At 41.7% G+C, this 8,588-nt stretch overlaps 1 protein-coding gene across 2 annotated transcripts in view; it reads left to right on the plus strand.

The window, feature by feature from the left end:
• Positions 1-353: 353 nt before the first annotated feature.
• The window catches only part of tead1a (TEA domain family member 1a), a 34,126-nt gene continuing 25,891 nt past the window's right edge, over positions 354-8,588 (plus strand). For both annotated transcript variants that reach the window (XM_084061023.1, XM_084061024.1), the window contains exons 1-2: positions 354-511; positions 2,109-2,225. The gene's annotated coding sequence lies outside the window, so the exon portion shown is untranslated. The remainder of the gene's footprint in view (positions 512-2,108; positions 2,226-8,588) is intronic.

Genomic DNA, 8,588 nt, shown 5'->3' on the forward strand with positions numbered 1-8,588 from the left:
ATTTGACCTGGATACACACATACGTCGGTGTGTCCAAAAACGTAGTTACTGCACTTTGGCTTTGTAGGGCTTGTCAATGTCTTCCCTCCCTGTCTGTCCGTCCGTTCTTTCTTAGTTTGAATGGAGTTTGGGCGCACAACACTTCTACACTACAGTTCTTTTGTTGAAACGCAGCCCATACAGTTCAACCCCCTTCCCCCTCTTTCTTTTTTTATTCCACCCATCCTCCCATCTCACTCCATCCAGAGTGACGCCACTCTCTCACCCCGCCCCGCTAACTCAATCTTTGCGTTCATTTCATTCCTGCTCCTCATTCCTGTTCTCATTCCGCGCATATTTCGCATCCCTGTAGATACGAGGGCTGATCTGACGCGCCCGGCCCAGCAGTTCTGATCCGTTCAAAACAAAACAAAACCCCCGGGAGTTCATGGACACCTTCCAGACATTATAATAGACACAATCTGATGAGAATCTGTGGAATCTTATTTCATAAAGAGGCGATCGGATCAAGGTAAGTTCCCAAGGAGTTTGTGTGCTGCTGCGCCCCGGGCATTTCATATTATCTTAAATAAAAGTGGTTGTTGAAAGGGGAAATTAAACGAAAATTGTATATATTTATGACAGAAATGAAAACAAACAGGTGTTTGATCAGTTCTAACAAGCTTGTTATTGCCTGGCGACTGGAGCTTAATAACAGCGAACCATGTTGCTTTCACTATCCCGATCCCCCTCCCCACTGCCTAAAAAAAAAAATCAACCTGTTTTTGTATAACTGTAATTGATTGATTGATTGAATATGATTACATTCTCAGTGATTTGTTATTAATAAATTACACAGCATTTTGTGAAACAACCCAACAGGATGAAAACATGTCCCTGCGGTAGAGGCAGATCTATGCCGAACAAAGCTGGGAGTAAACGGGGGACTTGTTGCATCGGCGGGGTTTCATTCTGTGTGTGTGTTCTGTAGGACTAGGCCAGTGTTACCAGGTTTTGCGAGAGAAACAAGCAGCCGGGTCTATGAAAACAAGCCCAAAAGAAGCGACTAGGCTACATGAGCCCTATATAAAGCGGCTATAACAAGCTCACAACGATAGATAGATAGTAGATAGGCTATTTTTAAAAAAAAATCTTGATAAAAATGTGGAATATTTTTTTAAACATTGTAACACCACAAATCTTGTAGGTGTATGTGGGTCCCTGTCATGAATGATATATTTCCAGATGGGGTGTGTGTGTGTGTGGGTAATACATATTCATTTGGGGGTCCTTGACATGAAAATGTTTGAAAGCCCAACAAAAGGAAACAAGCCCAAAATAAGCAACTACACTTTATAAACAAGCCCCAAAAAAACGCAACCACCAATATTTACAAGCAACTTTACAGAAAAAGAAGCCCAGGACATGGCAACACTGTACTAGGACCGGTAGGCCTTAAGAACAGACTGCTGGCCTTCATACAATAATAATTACATTATGGTTGGCATATAATTGCTATAAACACGTTCAAAATCTGTGGCCAGGGGCAAATCATATGGGATTATAGGGAAAGTTGTAGGCTAGAGCCGGGGTCTTCAAGGTTTTTCAGGCCAAGGACCCCCTAGCTGAAAGAGAGATGAAGCAGGGACCCCCTCTATATTGTGTAAAATTGTGTTTTGCTGTGTATTTGGAACGTTTATCACAACGCAAATGCAATGTAGCCTAATGTTGTAATGGTAGGGCTTTGAAACATTTGTCAAAATGTCAAACTTTATTTGAACACTGAAATTAGGTCAGGTTTAAGCATATTTCTCAGTTTTGCAGGGGTTCCCACTCTGGGCATTTCCACAATGCACAATATACAGTTAGCCTACACTAGTATCTATGTGTCATGAGCTTAATAAAAAATATGATGCCAAAATGCCTCATCTAGAAAAAGAAATATGTGGAGAGAGGGGTGTTGTTTGGATCCACTATTGTAGTTCCTTTCAATGTAAATGTAGAAATATTTGGAAATGGTTCCCAAGCATGCAGTTGTGTTCACCAAAGGGGGAGTTTAATATTAGTGTATCTTACAATTAAGCACATTTGTCACATATTATAATATACTGTTATTTGTAATGTCCCAGGAGGAAAACCGGAAATGACACACTATTTGAAGCTAAGAAGATAACTTTCCCCTGTGGTGCCGGTCCTGTGCAGTTCTGACCCTACTCCAGAGAAGAAACAAACACCCTAAGATCACGGTTGGTACAAGCATCTTTTCTAGGCTCACATTTGGTTGACATTGTAGCAAAGCATTATGGAAAATTGGGCTGCGAAATACTTTGTGCATCTTATTTGTTTTATATTGTATCTTTTGGGGGTAAAAGTTGAGTACATGGAAAGAGGTGTGTGGTAAAGGCATTTTCTTAGACACAGCAAAATCCGCAGCGTGAACATTACTGTGTTTTTTTTGTAAAAACAAAAACAAAACCCTTGTGGGTCCATAAGAGTGTGTAAACAAGCCGAGGGTTAGTTTCCAACTTTCCATACATAGTAGGAGTAGTAGTAAAAAAACATATTTCTTTTGACTGTACGACCTACAGTTCCAGAGTTATTGGCCAAAATGTGAAGCTGCCTGTTATAGCGCCACCATGGAGCAGATTTGAAAAATAAGGGATAGAGGTTGTTCCATGGCCTAAGGAGAATATGTGTGCAAACTGCAAAGTTTCACGCCGATTGGTCCAGCTGTGCCGTAGATGACGGACAGACAGACAAAAACACAGACGGACATGGTTGAAAACATAATCTCCGGCCTTCGGCTGTCCAGCCTGGCGAAGAGAAAAAACCTTACGGGTCCATTAGTTCTATTTCTATTTACACTGTCAGATGTTAAATTAACAGTGACAATTTGGCTGTCTACGCTCGTGATTGTACAAAGCTTTATCAGTCACCCTGGACAAACAGCCTCCGCTCTTCCCTCTCACTCCGTTGACATCTGGTTTGAGTGCTCCATGCACCTGTAGAGACTGGGAGGCGTGTGTGTGTGTGTGTGTGTGTGTGTGTGTGTGTGTGTGTGTGTGTGTGTGTGTGTGTGTGTGTGTGTGTGTGTGTGTGTGTGTGTGTGTGTGTGTGTGTGTGTGTGTGTGTGTGTGTGTGTGTGTGTGTGTGTGTGTGTGTGTGTGTGTGTGAAGAGGGGGAGGGGGCAGTGGAGCAGAATGCAAATCCAGGCGTTTGTTCTGGGCCTAAGCAACACAGACTGACTGACTAACGACCATTTGGTGTGTACGTGTGTGTACGTACGCGTGTGTGTGCTTGTGTGTGTGTTTGCCTCTCGCTGTCCAGGCCAGGCCTATTGTTAAGAGCAGCAACAGGCGTTGGTGGTTGAGGACGCACCATATGGCTTGTGTGTGCTTTTGCCACAACCCGTGTGTGTGTGTGTTCACATAGTTAACCAATGCCTTTACAATATGGTGGAGCTGTGAGGCGGCTGCTGTCCTTTCTGTTCTTCCGTGTTGTTTCATCTGTTGTCTTGTTTCTAGAAACAAAATCCGGCACACAGATTTTCAAAACCGGGATTAGTCAACTAATCCCGTGGGCATGAGATGATGTCTTGTGAAGCACAGATGTAGAACTACTTTGTGTTCCTTCCTTATTTAAAAAAGATTTTATTTTATTTTTTAAGTGAAAAGAATTGGTTTGAGAGATATTTTAGGGATATTTGTTGTTTTATGTACCATGTTACTGATTCAACAGGTGATCCTCAGTGTTGTGCGGGCAGTGTTTGACTGCATGTGTGGTGCCATGATGTTGCATAATTAGGTGTATGAAAATCATGACATTTTTGTAGTTTATTGTATTTCATATTATAGATATTTGGAGCATTTGGAAGGAAGTAAAATGAAAGGGGTAGTATAAACTGAAGGTGTAGAGGTCTTCTTGTCGGTAATCTGTTTATAAAAAATTACAGAAATGCAAATGGTTCCGAGCAAGAATGGGAGAATACATGACAGATATGATAGATATTCTGTTCAACAGACGGTCGTGTGTTTTTCAAGAGACCGAGCACACATGTAATGAAATTTGGGAGGGGGGGGTTTATTAGGGCAACAATGGTGTGTATCGGGTGGGGGGGGCTGACAGGGGGCACGGGGTGGGCGGAGGGGTTGTGGGCTTTGTTTGGGAAACAGGGGAACAATAGCCTCCTCCTGGGTGTTTGGGGTGGAGGGGGGGGGGGGGGGGGACTGCTGGCTACTGGAGGCCAGTTGAGCCTGTGCTGGCTTGCTGGTTTCCCCGTCTGCCTTCACCTGCCTTCCAATCTGTCTGTCTGTCTCTCTGTCTCTCTCTCTCTCTGTGAGTCTCTTCCAGACTCTTGCTCTCTCTCGAGCGAGCAAGAGACTGTCTGTCTGGTGCTTTGTGCCTGTGTTTTGACAGTCAAGACGGACACAGTTAAAAACAAAATCACTGCAACGCGCCCTGCATGGGAAGTTGAATCAACCCCTGATTTCCTGGTCTCGGCAGGAAGTGGACAGGAAGTCCAGATTACAACTACTTCTCTCTTGCCCCTCTGAATGGGAGCACACAGGGAATAAGGGAGTGTCCATTGCCATATTCTCAGACAGGGAGATTCAGAGATGGACTTTGTAGAGTTTATTTACTTTCATTTGAAAACATTTTTATTTTTGTACTTAGGTTTAGTGACTTTTTACCGTTTCTTTTCGTTTTATAGCAGCCAGGGATCAGGTAGCATGTTTCACAGAACTAGTTTGGCTATTTGTTATTATTATATTATTATATATTATTATTGTTATTATTTTGGCCATGCTCACCCTGACGTTAAACGTTGCTAACTTGCTATTGTTGTTGCTGAACTGGTTAAAGAGGGGTAAAAAAAAATAAGGCAAGCTGATACTACATTTTTAAAAGCGGCATTAGATGTCTCTTAGCGTACTGTTACAGTAAACAAAAATCTCTGAACATTTGGCTACACGAGACTAGGGGATGATAAAATATGTATGTAAGGCACCAACCTGATCAGGATCAGTAGGCGTTCTGTGTCTTGCTCAAGGACACTTTTGACACTAACCCAGGGGGAGCCGGCGATCATCCCGGCAACCTTCAGATTCCCAAGTGGCCGCTCTATCTCCTGAGCCAGTGGCTGGTCGCAGATCTGTCCCTCAGTCTCTCTGTCTCACCCACCAATTCTTTTTTTTTCTTTTTCTCTCATGCTTGTAGATACCTCTTGCGTGATCATTAAGTAAGTTAAGTTATAGTTGGGCCTTTGCATTCCTTCCTGAACATAGGCCATTGATGAATTGTTTCCACCCTCGTCTACTGTACTGGTATATTAATCTTAGGTGTGAACTGTCACATGACGGTACTTGATCATTAAGGAAGGCATGTGAGAATGACTCTCCCACTGCCTATGCCAGCAATTTTGTTAATTTATTTACCAGCAATGTAACAGTATTCAATTGTAAACACACCTTACAATGGGTGGGCTGAGGACAGGACATCTGTCATGAACGAAATCAAGGAATATTTATTTAGGTCCATAATTCTTATCTTAACATGTTACTATTCATGCTTATCATGTCCACATAGTTGCTGTACTGTCATGTTACATCCTTGACTATTGCTTTTAATTCATGAAGGTATTATAATGTAAATTAGGCTATACTAAGGCTAGGACTGGGCAATATACAGTATCAGTATCTAGACTACTAGATATCGTCTGGGATGTTGGATATTGTGATATGTCATGTCATCAGTGTTGTGTTTTGGTTTTGAGCACGCTGTGATGCGACACGTTGTGTTGTTGCAGGTCGGCTATTTTTGAAAATGTTTTTTTATTAAATTGAGATTATAGTCATAATATATTATCTTCACCAGATTGATATAGAGGAATTTGGTAAAAAAAATTGTGAATTAGATTTTGCCCATATGGCCCAGCTCTAACTTTGGCTATAAGTTGCTTGTTTAGGCGTCTTTTTCCACTTATAGGTTTAATTTCTTTTGAAAAGAAACGTAAGGAGGAGCAACACGAAAACAAAAAAAAATCACACTAGCCTTTTTATTGTTAAAATACACATGAGGTTTTGGTCGGGCTGACCTTTATTTCATCTGATGACGGTCACCCCGACCGAAATGTCACAAAAGTATTTTCTTCTTCTAACAATAGTAATATCTTTTATGAGTGTGATATCTCCTTTCTGTCCTGATGATGTGTTGCATTTAGGTTGAATCTCTACTCTATTGCAGGGCCCAGGCTGTCCCTCTATTTGTTTGATTTCTTTTACCAATGGCGACACATGTAACACCTGAAAAAGAGTGCGTGCTCTCGGTCTGCTTAGCCTATCTAAATAAAGCCTATTGAATTGTACAGACGTTGATGATCAATATTTTACCGTTTTACAGCACAGACATACTGTTCTGTTTCACTTAGCTTGTTTTGGTCCTTGATAGATTTTTGATAGTGGATCGCAACAGTGTTCCAGGTAGAACAACAGGGAGTGGTTAAGTTTAGCTGATAACCATGTTACATTATCTTATTTGATCAAAATAAGATAATGCTCAGGCGGTTACATGACCGTTTTCCTCTGTATATCCCAACCTGTATTTGTCTGCGCAAAGAAATCCTAAAGTTTTTATGTCATTGTCTACAGTACAGACGAGTGAGTGAGTGTAGGTGCTGATTTAGTTTGTCTGTGTTACCTGGAAGAGATTGTTATTGTGACCACCGGCTGATAGATGAAGTTTACACTCTACTCTTGTCACATTGATACCATGTTCTCCTGCTAGGTGTCAAGGGGGGAAATCATATGTGCACGTTGCACATGCACTTTGCCTGTGCACAGTGCTCCAGAGTTCACACTTATTAAAGCGTGTTGGTATTGTCCTAACCTCCTTAGGCCACAGTTTTGTTTATCATGACAGAGGGTCTGTACGTGTGTGTGAGCACACTCGCGCATACGTGTGTGTGTGTGTGTGTGTGTGTGTGTGTGTGTGTGTGTGTGTGTGTGTGTGTGTGTGTGTGTGTGTGTGTGTGTGTGTGTGTGTGTGTGTGTGTGTGTGTGTGTGTGTGTGTGTGTGTGTGTGTGTGAGAGAGAGAGAGAGAGAGCACAAATCCCCCAGGAAGATCCTAGATAAAAGCCAAGTCTGACTCAGCAAATATGGCCACCAGTGAAACAATAAAGAGATATGTAGAAAGAGAGAGAAGAAATATTAGGAAAACCCTTTCAACATCCTATTTCTAGGAGGAAGTTAGCACTTCACTATATCAGACCTCTCCAATCTCAATCTGTGTCCAATTACTGTGTGGCACAAAGGTACGGACGTGCATGTGTGTTTGTGTGAGTGAAAATGTGTAAAATGGTAATGCTTTTTGTGCAAGAAGGGATGGCGAAATAATGAGGAGAGCCTGCTGTGAATCACAGCCTCTTCTTAACTCTAGAAGGAAGTCATCTCTCTCTCACCACCCCCTCCCCATTTATCTTTGAATGTGCAACAGAACAAAAACATTTACTGTTCCGGCACTGATGATTCTGTTGCTGTTGTTTTTGGACTGATTAGGCATGTAGGTTAACAGTTAACAAGAATATCAAAATAGGAATATGTACTAAAATTATTCCATTGCTATTTTACTATTTTTGGCTAGATTTTTTTTAATCAATCTGCACTTTAGAGTTTCAACTGTCTTAAAAGTCAACGATAATGTACTTTGAAATATTGTCCCTGTTGGATTACCTATGTCTCTGCAAGTTGATTTTCGTACTGAAATTAATGAAATCCAATGGCTACTGAAAAACAACAAAAAAACGTTTGTGTCAGTAATATCAAGTATACCATTAACGCAAATACCCCTGATTGTTGAGATCATGGAAGCCATGTCCAAGTTTTACCTAACTCTGTAGTATACTTTAAAAATAATAAGAAATGTTGTTTCCTCTCTGTTTTATGTTTGCATATTATGATTTATTTTAGCATAGCAGACAAAAGAAAAAGTGGAATATGACGAACACCATCTGAGTTTAAGAGAAATTCTGTTTGGGCCTATTAGAGGCCATTGTAAACATGGCAAAACATTGTAAAGTGGAACAATGTTTGCTTTGAGGATTATGAGAAAATCCTCTTGTATTAAACCGTGCGGTGTGTGCTTGTGTGTACAGGAATACTGGAAGCGGTTAAAACAGATGCTGTTGAGCTGTCCAATAACAGAATAACTGAAAGGAAATAACGCTTGTGATAACACGGTCAACTTGTATACCAACAAGACCCCCCTGGGTGGCGCACGCACGCGCGCGTGCGCGCGTGCACACACACACACACACACACACACACACACACACACACACACACACACACACACACACACACACACACACACACACACACACACTCTATGGAGCCCTTTGGTAATACAGACCCTCTATGTGTGTATCATTACTGTTCATTACAACCCACTGTCTGACAGTGACTTGTCACTGGATATATCAAAGGCTTAGTGCCATGCACATGTACAAACAGAAACACACACACTTAGTTTCTTTCTCTCTCTCTCTCTATCTCTCACACGCACACACGCGCGCACGCACGCACACACACACACACACACACACACACACACA

The sequence above is a fragment of the Gymnoscopelus microlampas genome (genome assembly GCF_963454915.1).
Source record: "Gymnoscopelus microlampas genome assembly, chromosome: 6".
NCBI lineage: Eukaryota > Metazoa > Chordata > Actinopteri > Myctophiformes > Myctophidae > Gymnoscopelus > Gymnoscopelus microlampas.